The following is a 13,411-nucleotide window of genomic DNA, read 5'->3' as shown; positions in this document are numbered from 1 at the left end:
TATGTAATTTTAATAAAAATAAATAATAATAATAAATATAAAAATTTTTTAACAATTTAAATTTTATATGATCTAAATAATTTTGTTAAGTACGATATGAGAAATCATTGTAAGCTTCGTTAAGAAACTTTGTAATATAAAATAATAATAATAATATTAAATATATAAATAAATAAAATAAATTTGATACATATTTTTGGTTCATTCTGTGTATAAATCAAAGGATACCGAATAATTGGTAACGGATGCGATATATTATAGTATCGAGTATTAAAACATAATATATAAATTTATCTTGTTATTCAAATTTTTTGTTACTTAACTTATGTATTTAGAAAATTTATAATATTATTTATATAATTGACATAAAATCTTATAAATTGAAATTTTATTAATATGTATCAAAAGAAGAGAGTAACGTATTGATATAATATCAAAGGATACTGATTATTTAAATAACGAATACGTCATATATTGTTTGTGTAACAAAGTTCACTTGGCCATCTAGTTGAAAATAACATTTTCAATAGAAAGTTTATATGCTTTTTTTTTTCTTTAATTATTAAAAAAATAAATTGAAATTTAATTCAATCAAATTTTATAATAATTTTTAAAAAATTTTTCCTTTTAAAAAATATTTTGTGATGTTGTGATAATATGTATTAATACAAGTGCATCCTGATACTTTTATCTCTAGTAAAGGTATGAGTATCATGAACAGTTTTGTTATCTAATGATATTATTTTGATAATATTTTGTGTATATTCTTATAATATTTTGTCTAAATATCATCATAATACAATATTATTTTGATAATATTTTATGAATATTCTTATAATATGTTACCTAAATGTCATCATAATATGATGAATTATTTCCATAATAACATATAAAAAAGAAAAAAAAAAAAAAGAATCATTAATTTATAATTATTTAAATTGATTCTTTAAAAAAATATTATAATATATTATTTATAAAAATAATTTTTACTCTTATTTTAAATAAATTTGTGGCCTTTTATTAAAAGGCCTATGATCGATGTATTATTATTATAAAAATTAATGCAATGTTTTTAATTTATGCTTTCTTTTCAGTTTTCTTTGGTAATAACACTGCTTGAATGTTTGGTAATACACCACCTTGAGCAATTGTTACACCAGATAATAATTTATTTAATTCTTCATCATTACGAATTGCCAATTGTAAATGACGTGGAATGATACGTGTTTTTTTGTTATCACGGGCAGCATTACCAGCTAACTCGAGAACTTCTGCAGCCAAATATTCCATAACAGCAGCCAAATATACTGGGGCACCAGCACCTACTCGTTCAGCATAATTTCCTTTTCGTAATAATCTGTGAATTCTTCCAACAGGAAATTGTAATCCTGCTCGGCTTGATCTTGACTTTGCCTTTCCCTTTACTTTACCACCTTTACCTCGTCCAGACATAGCGAATAAATTTATTTAATTAATATTTTTTTTTGTAAATATAATCACACAGATGTGTACGTTACGGGGATTGTAACATAAATGTTTAAAATGTTAATTGGGTATTTTAATTTATAATATTTATAAAATATAAAACTTTAAAAATAAACCAATCACCTTATAGTATTATTTTCAGCCAATCAGAGAGTAGTATTCATTTTTATTGTTATATCCATCTTCGCGTATATAATACGCTAGTTGTATACACGACACGCTCATACATATACTGACTGGTGTTCTGTAACTATCTGTGTATATTAATTGTTTGTAACAATGCCACCAAAAACAAGTGGAAAAGCAGCAAAAAAAGCTGGCAAAGCTCAAAAAAATATATCAAAGAGTGATAAGAAAAAGAAGAGGAAGCGCAAGGAATCATATGCAATTTACATTTACAAAGTATTAAAACAAGTGCATCCTGATACTGGTATCTCTAGTAAAGCTATGAGTATCATGAACAGTTTTGTTAATGATATTTTTGAACGTATTGCTGCTGAAGCATCACGTTTAGCACATTATAATAAACGTTCAACAATCACAAGTCGGGAAATTCAAACCGCAGTTCGATTATTATTACCTGGTGAATTGGCAAAGCACGCTGTTAGTGAAGGTACTAAAGCTGTTACAAAATATACAAGTTCAAAATAAATAAATCGAAAATATTATTTAATTGATAACATAAAAATACATCAACATATAAAAACGGCTCTCTTTTTAAGAGAGCCATCAAATTTTTTTAAATAAGAGTAAATTATTTTTATATATACAAAAAAATTAAATAAACAATTATTAATATCATATTTAATATAAAATTTTATATATTAATAGCTTGAATATATCTATTATTAGTATATCAATATTATTAATTTTAAATATAATAAAGGATATCGCGGAATATATATCGTAAATCAGTGTAATGCAAATGCATTACATTACCTTTATTATTTTCATTTTACATTTACTACTTGTTTATGTACGCTTATAATTATTAGAAAAATATTTTTAATAATTTTAAAAAATAAATGAAATAATAAAAATTTAATAATAAATTATTTATTGAAAGTATAAAAAATGGTATAGCAAAATCTTTATTTTCTTTGATTAAGGCGAAATGTTTTATTAGTTATAAATTCGATAATCTCCTATCGATACTTGTTACTCTTAACTTGTATATATAAAAAATATAATAGTATATTAATTTATAATAAAATTTTTTCAAAAATTCAATAAGTTATTGTAAAATAAAATAGATAATATACAAATTATAATTTATTATTGCAGATATATTACAATAAAAAAAAAAAATAAAAATATTTGGTAATGTATGTTATAAACAAAATAATTTGTTGTAAACAAATTATATAATATGTTATATTTATTAACAAATTTATTTACTCTTATATAAATAAAATTAGTGGCTTCCCAAAAAGGAAAGCCTGTTTAAATTTATCGGATGTATTAAATATTCTTTAATAAATTTACTAAATATTTTAAGTAAATTATTATATTTTCTTAACCTCCAAAACCATACAAAGTACGACCTTGTCGTTTTAATGCATATACAACATCCATAGCTGTAACTGTTTTACGTTTTGCGTGTTCAGTATATGTAACAGCATCCCGAATAACATTTTCAAGGAATACTTTAAGTACACCACGTGTTTCTTCATAAATTAAACCAGAGATACGTTTTACTCCACCTCGTCGTGCTAAACGACGAATTGCAGGTTTTGTAATACCTTGGATATTATCACGCAAAACTTTTCTATGACGTTTTGCACCCCCTTTTCCAAGACCCTTTCCACCTTTTCCTCTGCCAGTCATTTTAATAAAAAATTATTTACAATATTTTAACGAACGGATAACACGTGTGTTAACCTCACAAGTATTGTAATGTATGTGAGCGCCGGTACAATTGTGCCTTTTTATATAAAGCATTAAAGATTTTTTAAGCCACGCCTATACAATTTGATTAGTCCATACTCTGATAGCTATCCAATAGGATATGACAACAAAAATTTTGAAATTTCATATAAATATAAATACAACACATTTATTTCGCATTTAAACATTTGACTTTGTAGTATCAAATTGTCGAATATAATTTTTAAAATTGTGTGTTTTTTTGTAAAAACATTATTATTTGAAAATGGCTAGAACCAAGCAAACTGCACGTAAATCAACTGGTGGTAAAGCACCAAGAAAACAATTAGCAACGAAAGCTGCACGTAAAAGTGCACCAGCAACTGGTGGAGTAAAAAAACCACACAGATATCGTCCTGGTACAGTAGCTTTACGAGAAATTCGTCGTTATCAAAAAAGTACTGAATTGTTAATTCGTAAATTACCATTCCAACGTTTAGTACGTGAAATTGCACAAGATTTTAAAACCGATTTACGTTTTCAAAGTTCAGCTGTTATGGCATTACAAGAAGCTAGTGAAGCCTATTTAGTAGGTTTATTTGAAGATACCAATTTATGCGCAATTCATGCAAAGCGTGTTACAATTATGCCTAAGGATATACAATTGGCAAGACGTATTCGTGGAGAACGTGCATAAGCGTTTTAAATGACAATTAAAAAAAAAAAAAACAAAAAAGAAATATTTTCGGTCCTATATATAGGACCAACATATATTATTAAATAAGAGTATATTATTTTTATTAAAAAATATATATATATATATATATATATATATATATATATATATATATAAATATAAATTATTGAAATAAAATTAAACATTATTAAAATTTTGTTATAATTATAAGCGATTGCTATTTCTAAAAATAAATAAATTTCATAAAATTTATATTATTTTATATTCATTTGAAATATTAAAAAAACTTCTCGCTTTAAAGTAACCATGATATGAGTTATAAATGCAATAAAATTTTATACAAAAAATAATATTTATTTGTTGATGAATAATATAAAAGGTTTACATTTCTAAATAACATATATTTATATATGGTGTGTAAAAAAAAAGAAAAGAAGAAAAATAATTTATATTTTTAATATAAAAAGGCAACCGCACACAGTGTTCCCAAGCGGTCACCCATCCAAGTACTGACTGTGCCCAATGTTGCTTAACTTCGGTGATCGGACGAGAACCGGTGTTTTCAACGTGGTATGGCTGTTGCCAGTAATAAATGAAAATTTTTACAAATATATATTTTTCATAAATATCATTAATATTAAAGTATATTATTAAAATTTTCAATGAAGTAATCAATTTAAATATATACTTATTTATTATACCATATATTTTAAATAAAAATGCAACCGCACACAGTATTCTCAAGTGGCCACCCATCCGTGGTACTGACTGTGGCAAATGTTTCTAAACTATTATTTTATAAAATATTTATACAAAAAATAATTTACTCTTATCAAATATTAATTTGTGGCCTGTATTAAGGCCTATGTTATTTTCATTTTTTAGCAAAAATAATGAAATATTTCAATATATTATTAAAGTAACAGATCATTTCTTTTTTGGTGCTGCTTTTTTAATTTTTGTAGGAGATGATTTGGCAACAGAAGCTTTCTTAGCTTTTGGTGCTTTCGGTTTACGAGCAGGGCTACTTTTGGCAGCGGATTTTGTACTTTTTGCTGGTTTTGCTTTAACTGGTGCTTTTTTTGATGCCGCTGATGATTTTGCAGTAACTTTTTTAGCAGCAGTTGATGATGATGGAGTCGCTTTTTTTGCTTTAGGCTTTTTGGCTGCCAATGATGTAGTTGTGGCTTTCTTTTCTTTTGGTGCCCGTTTACTTTTAGCACTCTTTGCTGAACCTTTTGCTCCACTTTCTTTTTTGGATACTTTTGATTTAGCTGAAGAATTAGATGAAGCGGAAGCAGCCAATTTGAATGAACCAGATGCACCTTTACCTTTAGTTTGTACCAAGGCTCCCTCAGTTACAGCAGCTTTTAAATATTTTTTAATAAATGGTGAAATTTTATCAGAATCCACTTTATAATTTGCAGCTAAATATTTTTTAATTGCTTGTAATGATGAACCACCACGTTCTTTTAAATTTTTAATTGCGTTAACAACCATTTCTGATGTACGTGGATGTGTTGGTTTTGAATGTTGTTTTGTACGTTTAGCACCAGAAGCTGTTGCTTTTTTTGTTGGTGTTGTAGAAGCAGCAGTAACCGCAGTTGCTGCAACAGCTGTAGAATTTTCTTCGGCCATATTTTTTACTTTATAAAAATAATGTATTTATTATAAATATTTAAATGATAAAATATAATAATTCTATCAAATAAAAAATAAAGGTTTTCAATTATATCATTATTCACAATAATATAAGTCCCTATGTAAGTCAAAGTACCATGTAGAAAACACATAAAAATTAAATAGTATTTCTAATTTACTGTCGTAGTAAACATGATTTATTTTTTCAATTTCTATAATATATAAAATAATAAATTATAAATTTAATAATAATATTTATTTTATAAATTAAAATATATTTAATTTTTTTATTAACAATTATTAATAAACATAGTTTAATATTAATTATTTCAATCATACAAAACAATAATATTTTTAAGGTAAACTTAAAAAGTATATATTTTTATTTTTTATTTAATATCGATTTATTATAAATTATTAGTATATAAATAATTAAAAAATTTAATATATAAATATATATATTATAGTATAAGATTTCATTTTTAGAAAAACTTTTTTTGTCAATAATGAAAACGTATTATTATGAAATGTGTTAATCGAACATTGACAAAATATATTTCATTAGAAAATACTTTTATTTATGCATTAATATCAATAATTAACTATTAAATTAATTTTTTCATAATTATATAAAGAAATTTTATACTGATATAAGTATTTATATATTATAATATTTATTTTAAATATAAAAAAATTTATGACAAAATATATTATTAGAGTATTTGTTGAGATTAATATAAGATTATTTTAAATAAGAATTAATTTATATAATTATTAAAATATTATTAATTTTATGTTATGTAATTTTAATAAAAATAAATAATAATAATAAATATAAAAATTTTTTAACAATTTAAATTTTATATGATCTAAATAATTTTGTTAAGTACGATATGAGAAATCATTGTAAGCTTCGTTAAGAAACTTTGTAATATAAAATAATAATAATAATATTAAATATATAAATAAATAAAATAAATTTGATACATATTTTTGGTTCATTCTGTGTATAAATCAAAGGATACCGAATAATTGGTAACGGATGCGATATATTATAGTATCGAGTATTAAAACATAATATATAAATTTATCTTGTTATTCAAATTTTTTGTTACTTAACTTATGTATTTAGAAAATTTATAATATTATTTATATAATTGACATAAAATCTTATAAATTGAAATTTTATTAATATGTATCAAAAGAAGAGAGTAACGTATTGATATAATATCAAAGGATACTGATTATTTAAATAACGAATACGTCATATATTGTTTGTGTAACAAAGTTCACTTGGCCATCTAGTTGAAAATAACATTTTCAATAGAAAGTTTATATGCTTTTTTTTTTCTTTAATTATTAAAAAAATAAATTGAAATTTAATTCAATCAAATTTTATAATAATTTTTAAAAAATTTTTCCTTTTAAAAAATATTTTGTGATGTTGTGATAATATGTATTAATACAAGTGCATCCTGATACTTTTATCTCTAGTAAAGGTATGAGTATCATGAACAGTTTTGTTATCTAATGATATTATTTTGATAATATTTTGTGTATATTCTTATAATATTTTGTCTAAATATCATCATAATACAATATTATTTTGATAATATTTTATGAATATTCTTATAATATGTTACCTAAATGTCATCATAATATGATGAATTATTTCCATAATAACATATAAAAAAGAAAAAAAAAAAAAAGAATCATTAATTTATAATTATTTAAATTGATTCTTTAAAAAAATATTATAATATATTATTTATAAAAATAATTTTTACTCTTATTTTAAATAAATTTGTGGCCTTTTATTAAAAGGCCTATGATCGATGTATTATTATTATAAAAATTAATGCAATGTTTTTAATTTATGCTTTCTTTTCAGTTTTCTTTGGTAATAACACTGCTTGAATGTTTGGTAATACACCACCTTGAGCAATTGTTACACCAGATAATAATTTATTTAATTCTTCATCATTACGAATTGCCAATTGTAAATGACGTGGAATGATACGTGTTTTTTTGTTATCACGGGCAGCATTACCAGCTAACTCGAGAACTTCTGCAGCCAAATATTCCATAACAGCAGCCAAATATACTGGGGCACCAGCACCTACTCGTTCAGCATAATTTCCTTTTCGTAATAATCTGTGAATTCTTCCAACAGGAAATTGTAATCCTGCTCGGCTTGATCTTGACTTTGCCTTTCCCTTTACTTTACCACCTTTACCTCGTCCAGACATAGCGAATAAATTTATTTAATTAATATTTTTTTTTGTAAATATAATCACACAGATGTGTACGTTACGGGGATTGTAACATAAATGTTTAAAATGTTATTTGGGTATTTTAATTTATAATATTTATAAAATATAAAACTTTAAAAATAAACCAATCACCTTATAGTATTATTTTCAGCCAATCAGAGAGTAGTATTCATTTTTATTGTTATATCCATCTTCGCGTATATAATACGCTAGTTGTATACACGACACGCTCATACATATACTGACTGGTGTTCTGTAACTATCTGTGTATATTAATTGTTTGTAACAATGCCACCAAAAACAAGTGGAAAAGCAGCAAAAAAAGCTGGCAAAGCTCAAAAAAATATATCAAAGAGTGATAAGAAAAAGAAGAGGAAGCGCAAGGAATCATATGCAATTTACATTTACAAAGTATTAAAACAAGTGCATCCTGATACTGGTATCTCTAGTAAAGCTATGAGTATCATGAACAGTTTTGTTAATGATATTTTTGAACGTATTGCTGCTGAAGCATCACGTTTAGCACATTATAATAAACGTTCAACAATCACAAGTCGGGAAATTCAAACCGCAGTTCGATTATTATTACCTGGTGAATTGGCAAAGCACGCTGTTAGTGAAGGTACTAAAGCTGTTACAAAATATACAAGTTCAAAATAAATAAATCGAAAATATTATTTAATTGATAACATAAAAATACATCAACATATAAAAATGGCTCTCTTTTTAAGAGAGCCATCAAATTTTTTAAATAAGAGTAAATTATTTTTATATATACAAAAAAATTAAATAAACAATTATTAATATCATATTTAATATAAAATTTTATATATTAATAGCTTGAATATATCTATTATTAGTATATCAATATTATTAATTTTAAATATAATAAAGGATATCGCGGAATATATATCGTAAATCAGTGTAATGCAAATGCATTACATTACCTTTATTATTTTCATTTTACATTTACTACTTGTTTATGTACGCTTATAATTATTAGAAAAATATTTTTAATAATTTTAAAAAATAAATGAAATAATAAAAATTTAATAATAAATTATTTATTGAAAGTATAAAAAATGGTATAGCAAAATCTTTATTTTCTTTGATTAAGGCGAAATGTTTTATTAGTTATAAATTCGATAATCTCCTATCGATACTTGTTACTCTTAACTTGTATATATAAAAAATATAATAGTATATTAATTTATAATAAAATTTTTTCAAAAATTCAATAAGTTATTGTAAAATAAAATAGATAATATACAAATTATAATTTATTATTGCAGATATATTACAATAAAAAAAAAAAATAAAAATATTTGGTAATGTATGTTATAAACAAAATAATTTGTTGTAAACAAATTATATAATATGTTATATTTATTAACAAATTTATTTACTCTTATATAAATAAAATTAGTGGCTTCCCAAAAAGGAAAGCCTGTTTAAATTTATCGGATGTATTAAATATTCTTTAATAAATTTACTAAATATTTTAAGTAAATTATTATATTTTCTTAACCTCCAAAACCATACAAAGTACGACCTTGTCGTTTTAATGCATATACAACATCCATAGCTGTAACTGTTTTACGTTTTGCGTGTTCAGTATATGTAACAGCATCCCGAATAACATTTTCAAGGAATACTTTAAGTACACCACGTGTTTCTTCATAAATTAAACCAGAGATACGTTTTACTCCACCTCGTCGTGCTAAACGACGAATTGCAGGTTTTGTAATACCTTGGATATTATCACGCAAAACTTTTCTATGACGTTTTGCACCCCCTTTTCCAAGACCCTTTCCACCTTTTCCTCTGCCAGTCATTTTAATAAAAAATTATTTACAATATTTTAACGAACGGATAACACGTGTGTTAACCTCACAAGTATTGTAATGTATGTGAGCGCCGGTACAATTGTGCCTTTTTATATAAAGCATTAAAGATTTTTTAAGCCACGCCTATACAATTTGATTAGTCCATACTCTGATAGCTATCCAATAGGATATGACAACAAAAATTTTGAAATTTCATATAAATATAAATACAACACATTTATTTCGCATTTAAACATTTGACTTTGTAGTATCAAATTGTCGAATATAATTTTTAAAATTGTGTGTTTTTTTGTAAAAACATTATTATTTGAAAATGGCTAGAACCAAGCAAACTGCACGTAAATCAACTGGTGGTAAAGCACCAAGAAAACAATTAGCAACGAAAGCTGCACGTAAAGTGCACCAGCAACTGGTGGAGTAAAAAAACCACACAGATATCGTCCTGGTACAGTAGCTTTACGAGAAATTCGTCGTTATCAAAAAAGTACTGAATTGTTAATTCGTAAATTACCATTCCAACGTTTAGTACGTGAAATTGCACAAGATTTTAAAACCGATTTACGTTTTCAAAGTTCAGCTGTTATGGCATTACAAGAAGCTAGTGAAGCCTATTTAGTAGGTTTATTTGAAGATACCAATTTATGCGCAATTCATGCAAAGCGTGTTACAATTATGCCTAAGGATATACAATTGGCAAGACGTATTCGTGGAGAACGTGCATAAGCGTTTTAAATGACAATTTAAAAAAAAAAAAACAAATAAGAAATATTTTCGGTCCTATATATAGGACCAACATATATTATTAAATAAGAGTATATTATTTTTATTAAAAAATATATATATATATATATATATATATATATATATAATATTATATATATATATATAAATATAAATTATTGAAATAAAATTAAACATTATTAAAATTTTGTTATAATTATAAGCGATTGCTATTTCTAAAAATAAATAAATTTCATAAAATTTATATTATTTTATATTCATTTGAAATATTAAAAAAACTTCTCGCTTTAAAGTAACCATGATATGAGTTATAAATGCAATAAAATTTTATACAAAAAATAATATTTATTTGTTGATGAATAATATAAAAGGTTTACATTTCTAAATAACATATATTTATATATGGTGTGTAAAAAAAAAGAAAAGAAGAAAAATAATTTATATTTTTAATATAAAAAGGCAACCGCACACAGTGTTCCCAAGCGGTCACCCATCCAAGTACTGACTGTGCCCAATGTTGCTTAACTTCGGTGATCGGACGAGAACCGGTGTTTTCAACGTGGTATGGCTGTTGCCAGTAATAAATGAAAATTTTTACAAATATATATTTTTCATAAATATCATTAATATTAAAGTATATTATTAAAATTTTCAATGAAGTAATCAATTTAAATATATACTTATTTATTATACCATATATTTTAAATAAAAATGCAACCGCACACAGTATTCTCAAGTGGCCACCCATCCGTGGTACTGACTGTGGCAAATGTTTCTAAACTATTATTTTATAAAATATTTATACAAAAAATAATTTACTCTTATCAAATATTAATTTGTGGCCTGTATTAAGGCCTATGTTATTTTCATTTTTTAGCAAAAATAATGAAATATTTCAATATATTATTAAAGTAACAGATCATTTCTTTTTTGGTGCTGCTTTTTTAATTTTTGTAGGAGATGATTTGGCAACAGAAGCTTTCTTAGCTTTTGGTGCTTTCGGTTTACGAGCAGGGCTACTTTTGGCAGCGGATTTTGTACTTTTTGCTGGTTTTGCTTTAACTGGTGCTTTTTTTGATGCCGCTGATGATTTTGCAGTAACTTTTTTAGCAGCAGTTGATGATGATGGAGTCGCTTTTTTTGCTTTAGGCTTTTTGGCTGCCAATGATGTAGTTGTGGCTTTCTTTTCTTTTGGTGCCCGTTTACTTTTAGCACTCTTTGCTGAACCTTTTGCTCCACTTTCTTTTTTGGATACTTTTGATTTAGCTGAAGAATTAGATGAAGCGGAAGCAGCCAATTTGAATGAACCAGATGCACCTTTACCTTTAGTTTGTACCAAGGCTCCCTCAGTTACAGCAGCTTTTAAATATTTTTAATAAATGGTGAAATTTTATCAGAATCCACTTTATAATTTGCAGCTAAATATTTTTTAATTGCTTGTAATGATGAACCACCACGTTCTTTTAAATTTTTAATTGCGTTAACAACCATTTCTGATGTACGTGGATGTGTTGGTTTTGAATGTTGTTTTGTACGTTTAGCACCAGAAGCTGTTGCTTTTTTTGTTGGTGTTGTAGAAGCAGCAGTAACCGCAGTTGCTGCAACAGCTGTAGAATTTTCTTCGGCCATATTTTTTACTTTATAAAAATAATGTATTTATTATAAATATTTAAATGATAAAATATAATAATTCTATCAAATAAAAAATAAAGGTTTTCAATTATATCATTATTCACAATAATATAAGTCCCTATGTAAGTCAAAGTACCATGTAGAAAACACATAAAAATTAAATAGTATTTCTAATTTACTGTCGTAGTAAACATGATTTATTTTTTCAATTTCTATAATATATAAAATAATAAATTATAAATTTAATAATAATATTTATTTTATAAATTAAAATATATTTAATTTTTTTATTAACAATTATTAATAAACATAGTTTAATATTAATTATTTCAATCATACAAAACAATAATATTTTTAAGGTAAACTTAAAAAGTATATATTTTTATTTTTTATTTAATATCGATTTATTATAAATTATTAGTATATAAATAATTAAAAAATTTAATATATAAATATATATATTATAGTATAAGATTTCATTTTTAGAAAAACTTTTTTTGTCAATAATGAAAACGTATTATTATGAAATGTGTTAATCGAACATTGACAAAATATATTTCATTAGAAAATACTTTTATTTATGCATTAATATCAATAATTAACTATTAAATTAATTTTTTCATAATTATATAAAGAAATTTTTATACTGATATAAGTATTTATATATTATAATATTTATTTTAAATATAAAAAAATTTATGACAAAATATATTATTAGAGTATTTGTTGAGATTAATATAAGATTATTTTAAATAAGAATTAATTTATATAATTATTAAAATATTATTAATTTTATGTTATGTAATTTTAATAAAAATAAATAATAATAATAAATATAAAAATTTTTTAACAATTTAAATTTTATATGATCTAAATAATTTTGTTAAGTACGATATGAGAAATCATTGTAAGCTTCGTTAAGAAACTTTGTAATATAAAATAATAATAATAATATTAAATATATAAATAAATAAAATAAATTTGATACATATTTTTGGTTCATTCTGTGTATAAATCAAAGGATACCGAATAATTGGTAACGGATGCGATATATTATAGTATCGAGTATTAAAACATAATATATAAATTTATCTTGTTATTCAAATTTTTTGTTACTTAACTTATGTATTTAGAAAATTTATAATATTATTTATATAATTGACATAAAATCTTATAAATTGAAATTTTATTAATATGTATCAAAAGAAGAGAGTAACGTATTGATATAA

At 23.7% G+C, this 13,411-nt stretch overlaps 2 non-coding genes across 2 annotated transcripts; both read right to left on the bottom strand.

Moving 5' to 3' along the window:
- Nucleotides 1-4,513: 4,513 nt before the first annotated feature.
- LOC123304805 lies at nucleotides 4,514-4,632 on the bottom strand. The gene has a single exon (XR_006536786.1). It is a non-coding gene; the product is annotated as a 5S ribosomal RNA (ribosomal RNA).
- A 6,375-nt stretch (nucleotides 4,633-11,007) lies between these two features.
- Nucleotides 11,008-11,126, bottom strand: LOC123304804. The gene has a single exon (XR_006536785.1). It is a non-coding gene; the product is annotated as a 5S ribosomal RNA (ribosomal RNA).
- Nucleotides 11,127-13,411: the final 2,285 nt, after the last annotated feature.

Source organism: Chrysoperla carnea (assembly GCF_905475395.1).
Source record: "Chrysoperla carnea chromosome X unlocalized genomic scaffold, inChrCarn1.1 SUPER_X_unloc_97, whole genome shotgun sequence".
Lineage (NCBI taxonomy): Eukaryota > Metazoa > Arthropoda > Insecta > Neuroptera > Chrysopidae > Chrysoperla > Chrysoperla carnea.
Note: the sequence above shows the minus strand (reverse complement) of the source record. Positions and strands in the feature narration are given on the sequence as shown.